Source organism: Saccopteryx bilineata, chromosome 5 (assembly GCF_036850765.1).
Source record: "Saccopteryx bilineata isolate mSacBil1 chromosome 5, mSacBil1_pri_phased_curated, whole genome shotgun sequence".
NCBI classification, from domain to species: Eukaryota; Metazoa; Chordata; class Mammalia; order Chiroptera; family Emballonuridae; genus Saccopteryx; species Saccopteryx bilineata.
The window spans coordinates 195,903,864-195,926,158 of NC_089494.1; the positions used below are offsets into that span (position 1 = coordinate 195,903,864).

Sequence of the window (22,295 nt, forward strand, 5' to 3'; positions counted from 1 at the left end):
CCACTACCCAACTTCAGGAACATCCTGACCAACACAGCTGTGAACAATTCTAATGCCAAGCCTTGGCCGGGTAACTCAGCTGGTTAGAACATCATCCCCATTCCCCGAGGTTGTGACTCTGATCCCCAGTGAGGGCACATACAAGAATCAAACAATGAATTCATAAATAAGGGGGACAACAAATTCATGTTTCTCTCTTTTTTTTCCCTTTCTCTCTATAAAAAAATCAATCAATAAAATATTTTAAAAAGCTTTTTTTCCATTTTCAATCCTAATGCCTAGACCTCTTGTGCTCTCTCATACTGATTTCAAATGATATTTTTCCCCTTGTGTGCCCACATAATAACATGAAGGTACAAGCCTCCTCTGGGGCAGACATGGGGTGCGGATATAAAAAGAGAAGATTACAATTTGCTTTAAATGGTCTATGCTGAACACTACGTTAGGTGCTGTGAAAATGGAAAAGAAGCACAACTAGTAAACTCTGGTCCACAGACCGTACAATATAAGAGAATACTTACAGGCAGTTCCCAGGTTACAAACAAGATAGGTTCTGTCGGTTTGAACATGGTTAAGTATTTATATGCACAGAAAGTTAAAAATAAATACTATGTTTAATGCTGGTGGCCAAGGCTAGGTAGGTTCACAGTGGATTCAGGCAGATGGTAGAGGAACTGCAGTCGGAAAGCGTTGGGCCATTCCAATTTAATAGATTCTTGCAACTACAGATCAACAAACAGGCAGGAAAAACTGCTTCTCATGGCAGCAGGACAACGAACAGCAAAATGGCCCCTCACAATGGTAGGCAGGCGATGCACACAGACAGCAAGCACCTGCAGCCTTACATAGACTATACACACGTGGTGCTGCCCCGTGCTCATGCACTAATCAGGCAAAGTGCAAGCAAGCAAGCCCAACACAGCTGTTTTCCCCACACTATGTTAAGACATCTAAGTTGTATTTAATAGGGAAATGTACCTGTTCCAACTTACATACAGATTCAACTTAAGAACAAACCTACCAAACATATCTTATCCCTAACCTGAGGACTGTCTATATTTACATATGAAACATTTAAGTGGCAATAAAGGATATATAAAATTGTCCTTGTGAGTGATACAGATAAAAACGCTGAGGAGGCCCTGGCCGGTTGGTTCAGTGGTAGAGCATCAGCCTGGCATGCAGGAGTCCCGGGTTCAATTCCCGGCCAGGGCACACAGGAGAAGAACCCATCTGCTTCTCCACCCCTCCCCCTCTCCTTCCTCTCTTTCTCTCTCTTCCCCTCCGGCAGCCAAGGCTCCATTGGAGCAAAGTTGGCCCGGGTGCTGATGATTGCTCCATGGCCTCTGCCTCAGGCGCTAGAATGGCCCTGGTTGCAACAGAGCAACGCCCCAGATGGGCAGAGCATCACCCCCTGGTGGGCATGTCGGGTGGATCCCGGTCGGGTGCATGCGGGAGTCTGTCTGACTGCCTCCCCGTTTCCAACTTCAGAAAAAATACAAAAAAAAAAAAAAACCCAAAAAACGCTGAGTAAAAATGCATTTTTGTGTTTAAAAGTAGTTCAGCCCTGGCTGGGTTGCACAGTGGATAGATAGAGCATCATCCTGGTGCATGAGGCTGCAGGTTCGAACTCTAGTCAGGGCACAAGAAAAATAATCAATGAGTACACAACCAAATGGAACTAAGTGGAACAGTGAGTTGCTCCCTCCCCCCTCAAATCAATGAAAAAAGTAAGTAGGTCATACACTGAATCCTAGATCAGACCAGAGGATTACATGACAGTTGAAAATTAGTACGTGAATGTTACCAGGTACAGGAAATTACATGCTTGACCAGGTTAGGACAATGACCTGTCCCAGGATCCAGCACATAGCAGGAGGCAGGGGAGGGGTTCATGCCAGAAGGGGCATCTGTTACAATCCGGCAGTATCTGATCAGACAGTCTCTGAGGCGGTTGATGTAAGCAATCTCTCAATCTCTGATTTGGCCCCTGTCCAGCTCACCTGGGCAGACATCAGTCAGGCCATAGACTACTCTCTCCATCACTCTGGTTTATCTCTTTCAATCAGTGGTTTCCATCTGCTGATCTCTTCATGGCTCCTGACTGTCATGGCTTCTTTCTCCACTGACTCAGTGAAAGAGCAGTACTAAACTGCTAGTTAACAAGGAAAGAAAGTCTGCAAACCTGGGCAGGTCAGGGTGCCAGTTCCAAAAAGAAGCAGCCACATTTTGTTTATCAGACACAAACATTATCCTTTTTGCAACTGGAAATCCCAGCCTCTCAAGGTGTGTAATGAGGCTGTTTCGGTGGCTCAACAGTCATCAAGGACTCCGTCATCTTCTGTCATTCTTCCACCATCCTGTAGTTGTCAATGAAAAGATTACTTGAACTTTTGGAGATTTAAGGGAAGAAATTTTTATTGGGGCCCGTTAGAGAACATTGTTTGAGAGCAGAGTTCCAAGAAGACCTGAAGCAGTGCTTTAACCTTAGGAAAGTGAGGGGATGTTTATGCAGGAGGACAAAGAAAAATACAACTATGCACCAGCAGTTTTAGTTAGTTCATTTCCTGACCGGGAATTGGACCCAGGACATCTGCATGCTGGCTGACACTCTATCCCCTGAACCAACTGGCCAGGGTTTTCCACTCAAATTTTAAACTCAAATTCTGTCTTATAAAGACATTCTGGAGAGAACTAGCCATCATTCCTTAGGGAGCAGAGTTGAATAGTTCCAACAGAGACCTTATGGTAAGCAAGTCTAAAGTATTTACTGTCTGGCTCTTTACAGAAAATATTTGTGGAGTCTTTTTTTATTGCGTAAAGTTAATATGCATTCATTTATTGCCCACGTATTTATTAAACAGCTATTGTATATCAAGTACTGTGCTCCTACTTTCTGTTTAAGAAGCTCTCAGACAAATGAAAAAGTAGATAACTTATTAAAATGCTTACATATAAGTGCTACTTTAGGGGCAAACATTGGTTGCAGTATAAGCATATATAGGAGGCACTAACCCAGATTAGAGTGGTACTGTTGACCAGAAAAGACTTCCTAATAAAAACAGCATCTAAATTAATACTGTTTGCTGAGTAGGAGTTAGCCACGCAAAGAGGGAGAAGGCATAGCAACTACAAAGGCCCAGCGAGAAATTAGGGAAATTCAAATATTTCAGAAGTGACAGTAAAAAAAGGTCAGCAAAGGTGTAGACATGTCAGATTGCTAGCAACGGTAATGGATGAAAGAAGTGTCATAAACTAACTAAAATAGCATAGGCTGGGCCACTGGGCCAAGGCCAGAAAATAAGTTTGTAGTGGGGCAGAAGGCAGGAAGTGACTGTTGTTAAGGGAAGCTGAGCACTGAAAGGGGGCTGTGGAGAAGGAGTCCAGGCATGGAAAGAAAGATGAACTGCAGGCCAGGTACAGCCACCTGGACATGGAGGGTTGATCTTGTTGCTGGTGTTGAGGCTCTTTGCAGTTTTCACAGACAGGCAGCTGGCTCTCCAGACGACTGCCCTCCAGTTGCAAGCTTTGCCTCCACTTTAAACGGAGATAAAATTATCCTCTTCTTTCGTCTTTCCAAATCCCTCTGCCGGCCACACCCAAAATTCTTTTGGAGATTATAAGGCATTTTATTTCAAAATTAGAGATCAAGACTTAAAATGCAAATTTCAATTGAGATTAAAACAGTGCAATTAAATGAGAGAAAGGGAGACAGTGAGACAGACTTCTGCACAACAGACAGAGCCAACAGAGATCAGATCCTTTCCGGTTTTAATTTATGGAACGTTAGGGAAGGGAAAGAGTTTCTAATGTAAGATCCTTACTTATTAAGGGCCTGTCCTGTTTATTCTCAAATGGAGCTGGAGAGCAATGAATAAAAGCTAAGAAGATACTCTGTCAGATTTAGGACGTGTTCTTTTCTTTCAGTTGAGGTTGTAGGCAGAGGCGGATTAAGGGCAGTTGAGGCCCTGGACACAGAAGAAAATATTGGGCCCCTTACATTAGAAAAAACTGTCAAGTCAGGATTTTGCGAAGTCCTTCAGAAGTCAGGCCCAGGGCGCGCACCTGGTGTGCCTGCCGTTAAATCCGCCTCTGGTTGTAGGAGAGAAAAGTGGTTTTTTTTGGTTTTTTTTCATTTTTCTGAAGCTGTAAACAGGGAGAGACAGTCAGACAGACTCCCGCATGCGCCCGACCGGAATCCACCCGGCACGCCCACCATGGGGCGATGCTCTGCCCACCAGGGGGCGATGCTCTGCCCATCCTGGGCGTCGCCATGTTGCGACCAGAGCCACTCTAGCGCCTGAGGCAGAGGCCACAGAGCCATCCCCAGCACCCGGGCCATCTTTGCTCCAATGGAGCCTTGGCTGAGGGAGGGGAAGAGAGAGACAGAGAGGAAAGTGCGGCGGAGGGGTGGAGAAGCAAATGAGCGCTTCTCCTGTGTGCCCTGGCCGGGAATTGAACCCGGGTCCTCCGCACGCTAGGCCGACGTAGGAGAGAAAAGTTTTAGTTGACCCTTCTAAGGTTCCTTTCTGGGTCTGAAAATTAAACTGACAAAGACAGATTAACAGCATAAAAGCATACAAATTTTATTCAACTTTTTTTTTTTTTTTTTTTGAATTTTTCTGAAGTTGGAAACAGGGAGGCAGTCAGACAGACTCCTGCATGCGCCCAACCAGGATCCACCGGGCATGCCCACCAAGGAGCAATGCTCTGCCCATCTGGGGCATCGCTCTGTTGCAACCAGAGCCATTCTAGCGCCTGAGGCAGAGGCCAACTTTGCTCCAATGGAGCCTTGGCTGTGGGAGGGGAAGAGAGAGACAGAGAGGAAGGAGAGGGGGAGGGGTGGAGAAGCAGATGGGAGCTTCTCCTGTGTGCCCTGGCCAGAAATCAAACCCGGGACTCCCACACGCCAGACGGATGCTCTACCGCTTAGCCAACCGGCCAGGGCTTTATTCAACTTTTATATGTACTTGGGAGCCTTCACAAAAGAATGAAGACCTGACGTGACCAGCGCAGGAAGCTCAAACTTTTTGACAAAGAAAACAAGGCGTTTGAGCTAAGGTTAGTAAATAGTGAATAAGTAGCTAGGAAGACAAGGGTTAGCTTCAAGGTTTATTTCTACACCCTTCTCAGCCCTGATTTCCCTCTCTGGTGATATTCAGAATGTCTTCTTTTGTACTGGTACAGAGAGAGTACCTTTTACACAGGAGTTTTATGACCCGTTTCAGGGGAAGTTGGGGGAATGGGGTGAGGAGAAGAGAGTGACATTCCCTCTTTCTGTCATCAAATTCCTTCAGCTTAAGATATTCAATATGTCAAACTGCCATATTTTGGGGTAGCATGTCTTGAACTACACAAAGGTATAGCTTGTTTTGTAAGATAAATAACTTTTTAATTATTATTTTTTTAATTTTTTTAAGTGAAAGGAGGGGAGCTAGAGACAGATTCCTGCACGCTCCCTGACCAAGATTCACCCAGCAACCCCCATCTGGAGCCAATGCGCAATCCACTGAGTTATCCTCAGCACGGAAGGCCAGCACTCAGACCCGACCAAGCTATCCTCAGCGCCTGGGGTCAATTCTCAAACCAATCTAGCCACTGGCTGAGAGAGGGAAAGAGAGAGAGAGAAGGGGGATAGGAACGGGATGAGAAGCAGGGGCGGCTACAACGCGGGGGCGGGCACCTGGGAAAGGTGCCCAGAAACCACACTTCCCAGAGTGCCGTGCGCCCTGGGGCGCGCTTCTCGCCCCGCCCCCGAGGCGCCGCTCTTGGGGGCTGAGCCCGAGGGCTGTTGCCAGGCTCGCGCTGGGGCTCCGCGGGGCCGCGCAGGGGGCGCGCGTCCGCCGGCGCTCACACTGGCTAGAGCCTAGCAACTGCGGGAACCTGGTAGCGCGGCTGCAGTCTTGGCGAGGCCAGAGGGAGCGAGCCGGGGACGAGCCGAGGACAGAGGTACCTGGCCGCTGGCCCCCTTCACTCCCCGCTGCCTTGCGCGGCGCCCCGCGCTCACGCCGACCTTCGCACCCCAGCCGGCTCGAGCATCGGGTGCCGGGAAACTCCAGCCCTGCGATCCAAAACTGCACGGCCGGGAGGGTTTGGGCCCTTTAAAGTGCTGAACGGTTTCTGTCGCTTCCTTTGACGAGAGGAGCGGGGTCGTGTTCCCCAAGGGGACCCCAGTCTCCGGTTCTGTCCGTGCCGCCCGCCGCCCCCGTCTGGCGCGTTCCTGTCGTCGTTGGGAGAACAGAGAGGGTCGGGCAGGTGCTTCGCGCAGTGCAGGGAGTGAGCGGGTCCGGAGGGCTCTGGGTGCCCCCGAACTGCGGGTGCGGACGGGCGGGTGGGCTTCTCGGGCCCTGCCTCCGACTCGGCAGAGACGCCTGGCCGGGACTCGTTCTTGGGGCACGTTGCTGCCTGGGACTAGCGGGTCCGGAGGGGAGGGGGCAGTTAGAGCCCTCCGGGCCTTGCCCCTCGCTGTGCCCCCTGCGGGTCAGAATTGCTGGTATGCGGGACTCAGCCCGCAACAGGTGTACCTCCGCGGTGGTGGAGACTACGTGGAAGAGTCCCTCCTGGTGTGACACCAGAAACTGCAGCTTCTTTTTCTGCACACGCAGCCGCTCGATGGAGTTGCCAGCCATCTCTTTCCTCTTTCCACTCCCTCCTGGGCTTAGTTCGCTTGCTTGCTGGTTTCTTCAGGGAAGGTGACTTGTCTGGATAGTTGGGAGTATTGTAGCCTCGGGCTCATCCATTACTGGATTTGCACACTCCCAGACCCCTGAGTTTGAAAAGCTTTTTATGTATTTTTCCCACTTGGCAGTGTTTAATCAGATGACTTTTCATAGAGAATTGAACTTCTCCTATTACTTCTTTTAGAATGTTTTATTAGCACAACCGGGTCTGGCCCTTTCCCTTATGCTAATGTGGGGATTAAAAATATAAAATTTTTCTTCCTCCTTCTAAAATCTTCTGGCTAGGCTGCTCATCGAATTAAGAGAGACAGATTTAACAAGATAAAAAATAAAGTTTTTAATATATGTGCATGGGGAATTCACATAAGTATGAATATTCCAGACAGTGGGGAAACATTTGGTATACAAGACGTTTGGAACAAAGGGATAAAAGTGGTGAGGGGTGGGAAATGGGCGATTTACTGGTAAAAGCAAAACAATACAAGGCAGGAAAATCCTTTCTAGGCAACTCAAATTATGGAACCTAGAAGGTATCTATATCTAGCCCAGATTTCTCTGTCTGAATATCCTGGGCAGGAAAGGGGGGAGGTACAAAGGTCCTCTCTGTGTCTTGTTTCTTAATAAACAGCTTAAAATCAGCATCCCCAGCCTGACCTGTGGTGCCGCGGTGGATAAAGCATTGACTTGGAATGCTGAGGTTGCCGGTTCAAAACCCTGGGCTTGCCCGGTCTAGGCACATACAACAAGCAATCAATGAACAACTAAAGTGAAGCAACTATGACTTGATACTTCTTGTTCTCTCCTCTCCTCTCTCTGTAAAATCAATAAATAAAATTTAAAAAAAATCAGCATCCCCAGAAGGCAGCTTCAGGGAGGCAAAGTTTTGGTTCCCTTCACTGATGTTACCACTTTGGAAGGATTCTTTGGGAAAAGGTTTTTGAGAGAACTTGGGTTGAGAAGTATTTTATCTGCTGGTCACACCTTTTGTGGTGTTGCTTTTTTTTTTTTTTTCTCTCGTATATAGGTTGATAATTGTCCTGCTCTTGGTGTCCTGCGTTGTCTCTCTATGAGGAAATCCTCCTCTCCCATCTCCCTCCTGTCTGCCAGGGGTTAGACTTGGGTGAGCAGAGGACCTCTGCCTGGCAGTGGCATTTTTCATTAGCTGTTGCTTCTCTTCTTCCTACTGCCACCCCTGTTAGTTCAGTAATCCCATGACCCACTTCAAACTTTTATGCATTTTATAGATTGCTTTTAAGATACCAAGTATTAATATAAGAGAAATTTCAGGATACTATACCTCAACTATTGCATTTGCCTTCATCATATTAACATTTAATGATACTAATTCTATTAGCATTTAATAAGACTGTTGTTATTGTCTTTTATATTCTGTAATAATTTATAGTCAGTAGTAATTGCACATTCTGTATACTGGCAGGAAACTTAATTCACAGTGAGTTAGTGTAATGAAAAAACAAAACAGTATTTTCTCACTGTTAAGAAGAAAGTGAACTGGATAAAATTTGACATGCCTGCCCCCTTTTCAAAATAGAGTTTGTGTATATTTAGCACACTATTAGGTGCATAGTAAAATTGAGTTGGAAAGTACAGAGATTTCATATATCCTCTGGCCTGCCCCACAGATGCACTGTCTCCCCAACTGTCAGAATCCCCACACTGGAATGATAAATCTATTACAACTGATGAGCCTACATTAATACATTGCCCAGAGTTGACAATATGGTTCACTCTTGGTGTTGTACATTCTATGGTTTAGATAAATGACTCCTTAAAAAAAAATTCAAGAACTTTAAAGAGCTGTATAGAACTGAAATGCGTTTTGTCATTTTTTAGAAGACTAAGGAATATCCTAAACATCTTAAAAATTAATTTCAAATAGCTTTCCTGTTTTTTAAAAAAATTGGATGTTTAAAACTTTGGATTTTTATATTTGAATTAGCAACAATTACTTGTTTTTATATATTAAAAACCAAAGAGGTGAGGGAGAAATATTTCACTGAATAACAAAGTATCATATTTTCAGTCCTAAAACTCATTAGCATAACCATTTTTTCACTGTTCTGAAAAATAGGTTTTAAATTAAGGAATGAAGCAAGAAGAAAATGTACATTTTAATTATATCAATTTTCCTTTACTGATTTCAAGATAAAGCTACAGTAGAATGTGATCCATTAAGCTTTTTTTAAAAAATTGCTTTCTCTGAGGGAATTTAGCGGAAGCATTGCAATATAATTCGTAATGTACTGAACTTAGTTCTGGAACTAGACAATTCTGGGTTGGAATTACACTATTCAGTGTGTTGGCTGTGTGACCATGGCAAGTTATTTTCTGAACCTCTATTTTTTAGCTGTAAAAGGGGGGGGCGGTGTAAAATTTTTACTATATGTGAAATTATATTATAAACTATAATAAGCACTTTACTATTCATTGATATCATTAGTTATATGCTTTTTTTTCTATAGTTTATTTTCTGATGAATATGGCTTACATAAATACTTTCAAACTTTTTTTAAGGGGTGGCTGTACAAGAGAGTTCATTGTCTGGTTATGCATACAGAATTCTTGTGAGTCAGAGATAAAACTATGGAAGAGGGTCAAAGGAACCTTGGGCAAATTTTTACTTTGTCTTGTTGGTTTTTGGGGGTCTTTTTCCTGTGTCCATAAATAAAAATTTACTGGGACACAGTTAAACTCATTTATTTACATATTGTTTATGGAGATTTGCATAAATGCTAGCTAGAATTAGGTCACTGCAGCAGACACCTATCCTGCACACCTAAGATACCTATTTGCCTGGTTCTTTTTTTTTTTTTTTTTTTTTTTTTAAGATTTTATTTATTAGTTATAGAGTGAGGAGAGAGAGAGAGAGAGAGGTGTGGGGGAGGAGTGGGAAGTCTCAAATCATAGCTGCTTCTTGTATGTGCCTTGACTGGGCAAGTTTGGGGTTCCCAACGAGCAACCTCAGCATTCCAGGTGCACGCTTTATCCCCTGCACCACCACAGATCATGCTGTCTGGCTCTTTTAAGAAAAGCTTTGCTGACCTCTGTTCTAATTGAACGTTACAAAGAAGAAATTCATACCTTTAGTGAAATGGCAAGGTTGTCTCTCCCAGCGATCTTTCTAGATAAAACTCTCTAACAGTTGGAAGTTAATTATCTATGAAAGCTTTTTACTCCTAACAATAGCAGTGACCATAATCAGCCCTATACACACAAAACACACATACCCACTCGCCCACCCACCCACCCACCTCCAGTCTTCAGAGCTGGTTGAGCCACAGTTTTTCTAGTCTTTTGGGTTGGTGTCCCATGTCCCCATTAACCACAGTGGAGGATAATTCTGCCACTGTCTGCGTGGTCAGGGCTTTAACATAGTCTATGCCCTTTCTTCAGAACACAGTACAGCGTCATATCTTTTCCAAGTTGTGGATGAAAGGAAGTAACTTGCTTATAATAGTTCTAGTTGTAGAATGGAATGGATAAGAACAATGTGTAGGGGTGGGTGGAACTGTATTTCACTATATCTTGCGCAAGTTCTATTAATGCTTTAATGCAATTAGAAAGGAAACTTCAACCAATATACTTGGTATCTTGAACCCATAGAGTAATTAGTAAGTTAAAAAATGACTCATTTTCTCTTACAAGATGATGAACTATAAATGCACTTTTTAGTAGCACCACCACATTGAATGACAAAACATTGCTGTGCAGCATTATTAATGGCATCTGGCATATTCTTAACCTGACCTATGGGTGTGCCCATTAGTGGTCTTCCAAGAGTGTGAACTCTGAATATCTGTACAGTACTTTTCTGGGGAGAAGACCCACAGCTTTCAAATGTTTAAAAGGGGTTCATAGCCATCCTCCCCTCACCAAAGGTTCTAGCAACCATTAGCTTCAGATATCTAGGCAGGTTTTTTTATATGTATATATATTTTGTGTATTATTTTATTTTATTTTATTTTTTCATTTTTCCGAAGCTGGAAACAAGGAGGCAGTCAGACTCCCACATGCGCCCGACCAGGATCCACCCGGCATGCCCACCAGGGGGCAATGTTCTGCCCCTCTGGGGCGTCGCTCTGTTGCATCCAGAGCCATTCCAGCGCCTGAGGCAGAGGCCACAGAGCCATCCTCGGCACCCGGGTCATCTTTGCTCCAGTGGAGCCTCGGCTGCGGGAGGGGAAGAGAGAGGAAGGAGAGGGGGAGGGGTGGAGAAGCAGATGGGCGCTTCTCCTATGTGCCCTGGCTGGGAATCGAACCTGGGACTCCTGCATGCCAGGCCTATGCTCTACCACTGAGCCAACCGGCCAGGGCTTTGTGTATTACTTTTAACATTTGTTTTTTGAGAAAAGAAAATGAGTGGGTAACTTTAGAAGCACCAGGAGTGCCTGTTTTCTACCACAACTAGAGGTTGATATTCATGATATAATGTATTCACATGAATAATAGTGCTGCTTCCTAGACCTGGAGATGACCCTACTAATTGATTATTATCGTTAGGCAGTTACTGTCCCTCCTCCCCTCTCCAGCCGGGATGTGCAGTTGAATGCACGGCAAAGAATGGCACCTTAATACAGTCTAGCATGGTAGAGTATTATTTTGAAATGCTAAAAGATAATTTGTTCATTCTAAAAGTTAGACATTTTTTCTTTTGTTAACAAAAACCAAATGCTAAAGAAAATTAAGTATTTTATCTTCCAAAATAGATATTTACATAGTATATGTATTGTATAATATTTCTTCTTATATAGTACAAAGTGGAAAGTTATATTAAATCCTAACTGATCATTTTGACTTTCAGTATTGCTGGTTAGTAAAGAATATAGAATTTATCATCATTTTATGTAAATTAGATTATAATTTGAATTTGTAAGATCTAAAATTAACTTTACTTGCATTTTGGGAATTTCAGAATTAGGTTAGAATTCTAACTTTGAGTTCATTCTTGTAATAAGAGTTTGAAGTAAGCTATATCAAACTGCCCAGTTTTCCTTGTAATTAATTGATTGTTGAACTATAGGCTTGGTAATGTGAAGCCAGCTTCTGTTTCTGGCTCAATTAGCAGTGGGAGTCACAAGGTCTGAAGAGTATGAGAGTGGATCAAGTGATGTTATACAAACTTATGAATGAATATGTCCATCAGAGTGATGTCTTTATGTCTTTCTCTTAGGATCTTTTTTTTCTTTTTCTCTTTGATGTTGGTCAGTTTTTTTCATTTGAAATCTAAATGCTTTTCAGAGTCCAGGGTTCTACTCAATACTTGGGGATTTAAAGAAGAAAGTAATAGAACTGTTTTTGCCTCTCTAGATTTGTTCTTTATAAAAATAGTCTGAGCCTGACCTGTGGTGGTGCAGTGAATAAAGCGTTGACCTGGAAATGCTGAAGTCGCCGGTTCGAAACCCTGGGCTTGCCTGGTCAAGGCACATATGGGAATTGATGCTTCCAGCTCCTCCCCACCTTCTCTCTGTGTCTCTCTCTCCTCTCTCTCCCTCTCTTTCTCTCTCTCCCCCTTTCTCTCTCCTTTCTAAAATGAATAAATAAAATTAAATAAAAATAAAAAAATCTTAAAAAAAAAAGTCTGAGAGGTCTATATAGATCTCAAAGATTAATTATAGATGAATGCCAGCATTTGCATAGTGCTTTATGTATGAAAGATAAGTCAGTGTGCTGCATTTTTAGTTATTTTAATTCATAGGATTGCTTTTTTCTTTGATAATGAAAGTTTGAGGTAAATTAATTGGATATGGAAAACAGATTAATCATTTTAGCAAAATGTTTACCTGTGAGAAGACTATTATTTTAAGAAGATCAGTGACTTTATGTGTGTTTTCTTACTCTTGGAGCTTTTAAAAATTCAAGAACTTTTTTTTTTGTATGGGCAGAGTATTATTAATACCTGTATTTTAGTTCTAGTAAAATAATTTATACATACTGTACAAAGATACAGTTGCACTGCCCATACAAAGATATAGTTAATGCCATCTTTGGCCTAGTGTTGAGTTTTTGCTTTGTAGTCAGGCAAGCCTGTATTGAGTCCTGGGCATTGCCATTTAATAGCTGTGTGACCTTGGGTAGGTTTCTTAACTTGTCTGAGACTTATTATCCATATTTCCATATGTAAATATGGGAATAATATATCTTTGGGTTGTCCTGGGATTTAAATGAATAAGTGTGAAGTATCTAACTGAAATAATAGCAATTATTTCTATAGTTTATCTGCGAGAATATTTATTAACTCCTTTAATTCTTATAACAATTCTGTGAAGTTTGTACTGTGCTTTGCTTCATTATTATAGATGAAGAAACTGAGAATAATGAAAGGTTATATAACTTAACCAAGGACATATAGCTGATAAATTGGTAGAAAGCACTCAACTAATGCTTGACTAACTTCATTAAAAAAAAAAAAAAGACTAGGAAGACTTAGGGTAATATATAGCCAGTCCTCAACTTCTGCTGTAGTAAAAAAATGCATCAGAATGTATGTCATGGCCCTGGCCAGTTGGCTCAGTGGTAGAGCGTCGGCCTGGCGTGCAGAAGTCCTGGGTTCGATTCCCGGCCAGGGCACACAGGAGAAGCGCTCATCTGCTTCCCCACCCCTCCCCCTCTCCTTCCTGTCTGTCTCTCTCTTCCCCTCCCGCAGCAGCGAGGCTCCATTGGAGCAAAGATGGCCCCGGGCGCTGGGGATGGCTCCTTGGCCTCTGCCCCAGGCGCTAGAGTGGCTCTGGTCGCAACAGAGCAACGCCCCGGAGGGACAGAGCGTCGCCCCCTGGTGGGCGTGCTGGGTGGATCCCGTTCGGGCGCATGCGGGAGTCTGTCTGACTGTCTCTCCCCGTTTCCAGCTTCAGAAGAAAAAAAAAAAAAAAAGAATATATGTCATTATAAAGCACATATTATTTCTTTGCTGGAAAAAGTGTTGACTGGAGGATTGTGTTTCTGGTCAATAACTAAGGATTTCATAATTTATAAAAGTATATTAATGTCCACTTATTGAATGCTTACTTTGTACAAGATATAGGGCTAAGTACTTCATATATAATGGTCACAAAAATTAGGGGATATTTCAGAATGAGTATTAAGTGATAAAAAAAGAAGCATTTGATTATTTTTAAGAACATCAGAAAAACAAACAAGAAGTCAAAGAAAGTTAGCCGATTATTCAAATGAGATGCAAAACCAACTTTTATTTCATTGGTGAAAATGCACTATACAAAAGGCTGAATGAAAGTACTGGAGTATCTGCACATTCCCTGATCCCCTAATTTTTGTGAAGGTTATCTCATTTAACCTTCACAACAACCTTACAGGAATGCTGAGATTCAATTTTTTTTTAGTGACTTGTACAAGGATACTCAGCTGATAGGGAATTCCCAAACTATCTGGCTCTTAAATCTTCTGTTAACCTTTAATTTATGTGCTTTGTATTAGACATGGTCAACAGACATCTCTAAAAAAGCAAGACAATGGCTTAAGTAATTTTATTTATTTTTACTTTATTATTACTATTTTTTATCATTTTAGCCATTTTATTGTGAAAGAGTTTTACTGGTAAATGAGGTTTTCAAGTATCAAGTTATTTTAAATAGAAAAAGCACTCTCATAGGTTAGACATGGAAGTAAACAGTGATTACCTAAAATTAAGATTAAGGTGTCATAGGCTAAACCCAGCTTGTTGCTGGTTTTGTAAAGTTTCATTGGACCCCAACTGCATACATTTTTTTTAACAGAGACAGAGAATCAGAGAGAGGGATAGACAGGGACAAACAGACAGGAAGGGAGAGAGATGAGAAGCATCAATCATCAGTTTTTCGTTGGGACACCTTAGTTATTCATTGATTGCTTTCTCATATGTGCCTTGACCGTGGGCCTTCGGCAGACCGAGTAACCCCTTGCTCAAGCCAGTGACCTTGGATCCAAGCTGGTAAGCTTTGCTCAAACCAGATGAGCCCACGCTCAAGCTGGCGACCTCGGGGTCTCGAACCTGGGTCCTCCACATCCCAGTCTGACGCTCTGTCCACTGAGCCACTACCTGGTCAGGCTATGTATGTCTATCGGTGCTGTCCTATGACAGTGTTATATCTAGTTGAGTACAGTTGACAGGGCTGAGGGGTAGAGGCACAGACCTCCCTGAAGCTGAAATTCTGCATTTAACTATTGTTGTGGATGCATATGCAGATTCCTACCCAGGGAGTTTTGGAACTACATGTATCTGATCCAGGTCAATTGAAAAAACATCCTTTCTTCTGTGTATTAGGGTTAAATTGGCAACTTTAAAAATTGCCCTCACCCAACTCTCATTAGTGCAATTTCTTCTGTAAACATTTCCCTCCCAAGCTTCCTCTTCCCCTAAAGCAACTCCTCCCCGGCCCCTGGGAAGGAAATGTCCTTGAGAGGAGGCCATCTTGAGGGGCCTGAGGGTGGGGAAAAGGAGACATCCTGTAACCAAGACAACCAACCCCAATATGTTAATCTAAGTATGTCCAAGTGCCTGCAGTACCCTGTATCTATTATCTGCTCCCTCCTGCAGCTCTTTGGCCAGGGGCTGACACCCTTTTGCTGGTCTCAGCCTGCTGCTGACACCTTTTCCTGACACGCTTTGCTGATACCCTTTTGTTGGTCCCAGCCCGCTTGGCCCCAAGTAATTTTAAAATAAACTTTCCTTTTGGAACACGCCTGCCTCATGTTTTGTGGTTTGTCTCCCATGTTTTGCCTTTTCAGTATGAAGTACTTCAGAACCCATGTTGTTCAAGTCAACTGTAGTGACAGTCTAGATAGGGGTCCCCAAACATTTTACCCAGGGGGCCAGTTCACTGTCCCTCAGACCATTGGAGGGCCGGACTATAAAAAAAACTATGAACAAATCCCTATGCACACTGCACATATCTTTTTTTAAAGTAAAAAAAACAAAACAGGAACAAATACAATAAAGAACAAGTAAACTTAAATCAACAAACTGACCAGTATTTCAATGGAAACTATGGGCCTGCTTTTGGCTAATGAGATGGTCAATGTCCAGTTCCATATTTGTCACTGCTAGCTGTAACAAGTGATATGACGCGCTTCCGGAGCTATGAAGAAATAGTAAGTACTATACGTGAGTAGTACAGTACACCAGAAGTAGTACTGTACGTGAGCAACGCCGCGCTTTACGGCACTGCCACATACAGTACTCCAGTGACCACCAATGAAAGAGGTGCCCCTTCCGGAAGTGCGGCAGGGGCCAGATAAATGGCCTCGGGGCCGCAGTTTGGGAACCCCTGGTCTAGATGACCCACAAAGACTGAAGTATTTCCTGTCTTGCCCTTTACAGAAAAGATTATTGATCCATTCCCTGGATCACCTTTGTTCTTTTACAAATGAAGAAACTTAGACTTGGAAAGATTAGATTATTTCCCAATAATGTTAACTGTAGTAATTAAAATCTAATTTTCCTGTTACCTAACTGAACTGTTATTTCTGCTATACCATGCTACCTTGTATGTTATATAAAATCAACAAGTGTACCACATGATTGTTATGAGACTTTAAAATATCATAAAATGTTTGTAATATGAAAAATGCATCCTTAGGCGATTTTGTTGTGGTGTGAACATCATAGATTGACTTACATAAAGTGAGGTGTTACAGCATTGGTCAAATAAGTTTGTAAATATTATATATAGGTTTGCTCACTTATAGTTTGCATTGGGTGTGGAGGACAGGCTGTAAGCAGGCAGGGTCATTATAGCCTAAGGCTTAGATTTAAGACTAAGCCTTTCCTACCCTTTTGAGGAATCCCATTATGCCTCAGATAAGTGACTTTTATCAGAGACTTCTTTGTTTGTATATTGGATTAAAGGTTTTGATTTCTATACTGTAAAATGGGGCAGAGGAGCCCATGCCGAAGGAGAGTAGAGCAGAGAAAGGCCACGTGGAGGAGAGGAGAAGCAGCCAAGATGGCAGAGTGCTGAAGGAGAAGCCAGTTTGTGCAGAGTTTGTGCAGAGAGGAGGAGATGGGGAACAGAGGTGAATAAGGCTGGTGAGCTAGAAACCTTTGATTCTAGGAAACTTGGATAAGTCAGTGGCTTTGGGAGCCCTGAATGGAAAGGGAAGTGTTTTCCCACTGTGTGTATTTCTTGCCCACTGAGTGCAAGCTAGGATTAAAGCTAATGGCCCACCAGTTCTTGGCTCCATTGTTTAATTACTGTCTGTCCAAATCAAATGCGAACCTGCATGGGCCAAGCGTTTGTGATGGTGGCCGTGGTTACTGGCTTTACATACAGCCTACTACACATCTAAGCTATATGGTTATATGTGTGGTCTGTCATTGACTAAAATATTATGTAGCACATGATTGTATAAGAATATAAACCTAGTTAAAATAGACATTCTCTAAGATTCTAAAGTAAACATTTAGTCATTTCTCTCTATAAATTGAAGAGCTTTGGGGATGTACTTTGTATGGTGCATGCCTTAAAGTTCTATGGCCCACTTTAAACTTATATTTCCTTATTTTCCTCCACAAATGTCTCCATAATAGAGGATTTTAGAGTAATTTCATTAATTGGTTACAAAACAGAAATTGAAGTTGGAACCTATCTTGCATTTGGAAACCTCTCACATGTGCATATTTACAAAATACAGGCCTTAAAAGTTTGTATTCATTTTTTTCCACTTACCATGACATTATCGTAGAAGTTTCAATACATTGAAGTGATGTGTCAGATTTGAATTTGGAAATAACTGGCAACAGTAAGAAGGATGCATTGGTGAGAGAGGCTATAATAATGGCTGTGAGATGATGAGGCCTGTGACTGAACTGTTGTGGCTGGAGAAGCAAGGTCAACAACATGAGAGAAATTTAGGAAGTAGGATGTATAAAACTGGATTATAGTAGTTGCATAGAGTGGATGGGAACTTTGAGTACATGTGACCTAACACATTCAATGGAAAGCCTTCTTGATCTCCTATGTTAGTTTAGGTTGCCCCATAATATCCAGTATATCTCTCTCCTATAGTGCCTTTATCATATTATCATTTTTTTGTCCCATCTAGATGATTCAAACTCCTTAACAGTAGGAATTATGTCATATGTCATTCCTTTCATGTGGGAGGGATTATTTTAGATAACTTTTTAAATAATAGATGACTCTTGTGCATATATATATAAATATCTTTTAAGCAAGAGAGAGAGACAGACAGGAAAGGAGAGAGATGAGAAGCATCAACTCATAGTTGGGTCACTTTAGTTATTGATTGCTTCTTACACATGATTTGATTGGGGAGGGCACTCCAGTTGAGCCAGTGACCCCTTGTTCAAGCCACCGACCATGGGGTCATGTCGATGATCCCACCCTCAAGCCGGTGACCCTTCACTCGAGCTGGCAAGCCTGCACTTAAGCTGGTGACTTTAGGGTTTCGAACCCAGGACCTCAGCATCCCAGGTCAGTGCTCTATCCATTGTGCCACCACTGGTCAGGCTTTTGCATATATATATATATATATATATATATATATATATATTTTATTTTTTTTTAAAGGGAAACACAAGAGGTAGGTTGGTTAAGTCATTCCTAAATTCCTTCACATTTAGAGTATGACTCTTTGAAGCAATTTTTAATTTCAGAGTCATTTGTTCCATATAGTATAATCTACTAGTTCATTTAGAGCAGTGGTAGTCTACCTGGTCCCTACCGCCCACTAGTGGGTATTCCAGCTTTCATGGTGGGAGGTAGTGGAACAGCCAAAGTATAAATAAAAAGATAGATTTAACTATAGTAAGTTGTTTTATAAAGATTTATTCTGCCAAATTTAGCGAAAATCCAACATAAAGTACTTGGTAAGTAATTATTATTATATGCTTTAACTTGCTGTAACTCTGCTTTATAAATTTTCTAAAGTAAAGTTACTTCCCTACTTTATAAATCACCATTACTGTGGAACCGGTGGGCAGTTAGAAAACTTTATTACTAACAGAGATACAAAAGTGGGCGGCAGGTATAAAAAGGTTGACTACTCCTGATTTAGAGAATGGATGATGTAGCCTTTACTGTGCTGTGTCATCTTCTTTAGGGATTTTCTTACAAGGCACCGGGACCATTCTTCAAATTTTGATGGAGGTGTAAACTTGCTTGGTGTGTGATACACATCCCTTTTGCATGTTATCTTCATAGCAGAACATAACAGAACATAACAGGCACATCTGTTGTGGATATCTGCCTTTCTTGAGTCTCATGAAATAGTGCTTCTCAGACTCTGTGGTAAAAGACTACTTTGTAAACCAATACTTTGGTAAAAGACAAAAAATGCATTACTAGAAAAATGAAACAAAAAAAAGGATACAAATACCATTTTTTTGTTAGATTCAACAGATATAAAATTACTCTGTCAGCTGTAACTTTGCTATAAATTTAAATAATTCATTTCTGTACTTACTTCATTGCAGACCTGTAAAAAAAGGTTTGGGGATCAGACCCAACTTGAGTAGCACTGCTTTAGAAGCACTTGGTTGTAGCTTCTCATATTCATCTTTGAATTTCTATTACCTGCAATATACCATATGATGCTGATTGACTAAATTAATATAAAACAAATAGTGTTTCCCTTTAACCCTGACAATATTTCTATTTGCTATTTAAATTTCTTGAAATGTGGTTATAAAAAACCATGACTATCTGTTTTTCAGTTTATATGTGCATATGTGTATGTTGATTTCTGTCCTTATCTTTTAAAAATAAAAGGGAATTCCTGTCTTGTCTGTGGTGGCGCTGTGGATAAAGCATAGACTTGAAATGCTGAGGTCGCCAGTTCCAAACCCTGGGCTTGTCTAATCAAGGCACATGTGAGAAGCAACCACTGTGAGTTGATGCTTCCTGATCCTCTCCCCTCTTTCTCTCTCTTTTCTCTGAAAATCAATATATAAATCTTTTTTTTTTAATTTTTATTTATTGATTTTAGCCAGAAAGCAAGAGAGAAAGAGGAACATCAATCTGTTCCTATGTGTTTCCTGACCAGGGATCAAACCAGCAACCTCGGTGCTTCTGGCTGATGCTCTAACCAACGGAGCTATTCATCTAGGACTATATGAATAAATATATTCATATAGAATATATGAAGACAGTTTGACTTTGGGTGATGGGTATGCAACATAATTAAATGTCAAAATAACCTGGAGATGTTTTCTCTGAACATATGTACCCTGACTTATTAATGTCACCCAATTAAAAGTAATTAAAATTTTTTTTAAAAATTAAAAAGAAATAAAACCACAGGCAAAAATCAAAACTATATATATAAAATAGCCTGATCAGGTGGTGGTGCAATGGATAGTGTCGGCCTGGGATGCTGAGGATCCAGGTTCAAAACCCTGAGGTCTCTGGTTGAGCATGGGCTTACCTGCTTGAGCGTGGGGTTGCCAGCCTGAGTGCAGGGTCGCCAGCTTGAGCATGGGATTGCAGACATGAGTAAGGAGTCACTGGCTCAGCTATAAACCCCTGGTCATGGCACATATGAGAATGCAATCATTGAATAAGTAAGGTGCCACAATGAAGAGCTGATGCTTCTCATCTCTTTCCCTTCCTGTCTGTCTGTCCCTCTCTGTCCCTCTCTCTGTCTCTTTCTCTCTCGATAAACATATATATGTATATATAAAATAAAAGGAAGTTCCTAAACTCCTAGAAGACTGATTTGTATATAGCCATGGTAATTGTCACCTACTTTAATAAATGATACTTCTATAGAATTGATTTTAAGTCAGTGTAATCAATCAAAAATAACTTGCCTTAGTCAACAGAAATTTGCAAGCCAACCAGTCAGTGAGAAACCTTCCAGTAACCATGCTTCTAAGCCTCTGAAAGTGCATACTTTCTCCCAAACCCTATATAAATATAGATTAGCAATGTACTCCATTCATTCAGAGGGACTATGCCTGACCAGCAAAGTTCCCCCTGAAGTAATAATTATTATTCACCTTTGTGTTTTTTGTTTCATTTCATATATCTAGTAGGAAATATCTTTTCACACTTGGAAACAAATTATTGGCAGATTTATTTATTTATTTGGTAGGCTTTATATTTTTACTCAAATAATTATCCTTTTTTTTTTTTAGATGCAACCCTGTGACTTCTATGACATTCTCAAATAAAAATAATAATAGAAGCTCCTCCTAAGAAAATTTACACATGTATTTTACCTATTTAGATAAAATTCATGTCCTTTTTTTTAACTACTTTACACTGGACTGTGAGACCACATCTGACGGTATTGTGGTCCAGCTCAAACAAGAAAATGATTATGATAGTGAAGCATTGTTAGAGTGCTTTAATAAAATAGACCCCCAATAGAAACATTCTACAAAATATTCAGTGCAGTGGAAATGTTTATAGACCCTGGAAATGACATTAGTATTTAACAAGCAGACATTGATAAGCAGTTGTATCTAATGCATGCTAATAATAATAATTTCTTTTTAAGTCACAGTACTAAACTCTTGGGAGTCATAATATGCCTTGACAGAGTAGGAGCTATTGAAACTACACTGCTCACAAAAATTAGGGGCTCAGGAATGTGCAGATACTTTATAGTACTTTCAGCCTTTTGGATAGTGCATTTTCACCAATAAAATAAAAGTTGGCTTTGCATCTCATTTGCACAACTGAACAACTTTCTTTGACTTGTCGTTTGCTTTTCTGATGTTCTTTTTTTATCACTTCATATGCATCTTGGAATATCCCCTAATGTTTGTGAGCAGTATATAATTCAGTTGGTTAAAACAGCAGATTCTTCTTTCATGATTAGCACAGTATGTTTTCTTTTGAACTATTTGATTCAAAATTTAAAATTCCTACTCTTTGCTTTTATAAATAAAAGAAATGATGAGTATACTTTAATATTGTTTCTGACTTAAAAGTAAAAAAATGTTTGAGTATATTTCTCTTTGAAATAAAATGATTCAAACATGGAAATAATTGCCTTTGTTAAACTATTTACATGTGATTGTGATTAAAATAAGTGTTATTTCAATTAAAGTAATTTAAATAAGTGTTGATTTGGATAATAGAAAAATAATCACTAGCCTTTATATTAACTTGTTTATTCATTTGAAAAATGTTAGTGCCTCGCCTGACCAGTTGGTGGTGCACTGGATAGAGCGTAGGTCTGGGACACCGAGGTCCCAGGTTCAAAACACTGAGGTCCCCAACTTGAGTGCAGGCTCATTCAGCTTGAACGTGGGATCCTAGACATGACTCCATGGTTGCTGGCTTGAGCCAAGGGGTCACTGGGTCAGCTAGAGCTCCCTAGGCAAGGCACATAGGAGAAGCAATCAATGAACAACTAAGGTGCCGCATTATGAGTTGATGTTTCTCATCTCGCTCCCTCTCTCTCTCTCTCTCTCTCTATCTCTCTCACTAAAAAATGGTATAATCTACTGTGTGATTAGTGCGATGAAAAAGATGTGAGCTGAAGAGAAATAAGCAATTCTGATTAATCAATAGTTGGGGACATTTGAGCTATTTTGCTTGTCCTTTAATCTGCTCTAAAGAAGTTCCTCTTTCTGATTTGCTCATTCTCTTCTCCTCATTCTCTTCTCATTCTCTTTTCTGCTTCCTTTCTCAT

The 22,295-nt window shown here is 41.2% G+C and overlaps 1 protein-coding gene across 2 annotated transcripts in view; it reads left to right on the top strand.

Annotated features, from left to right (window-relative positions):
* Positions 1 to 5,776: 5,776 nt before the first annotated feature.
* KLHL8 (kelch like family member 8) overlaps positions 5,777 to 22,295 on the top strand; it is a 53,536-nt gene continuing 37,017 nt past the window's right edge. Inside the window, exons 1-2 of one of the 2 annotated variants that reach the window (XM_066279740.1) lie at positions 5,777 to 5,949; positions 19,421 to 19,537. The gene's annotated coding sequence lies outside the window, so the exon portion shown is untranslated. The remainder of the gene's footprint in view (positions 5,950 to 19,420; positions 19,538 to 22,295) is intronic. The other variant, XM_066279739.1, reaches the window with a different exon arrangement.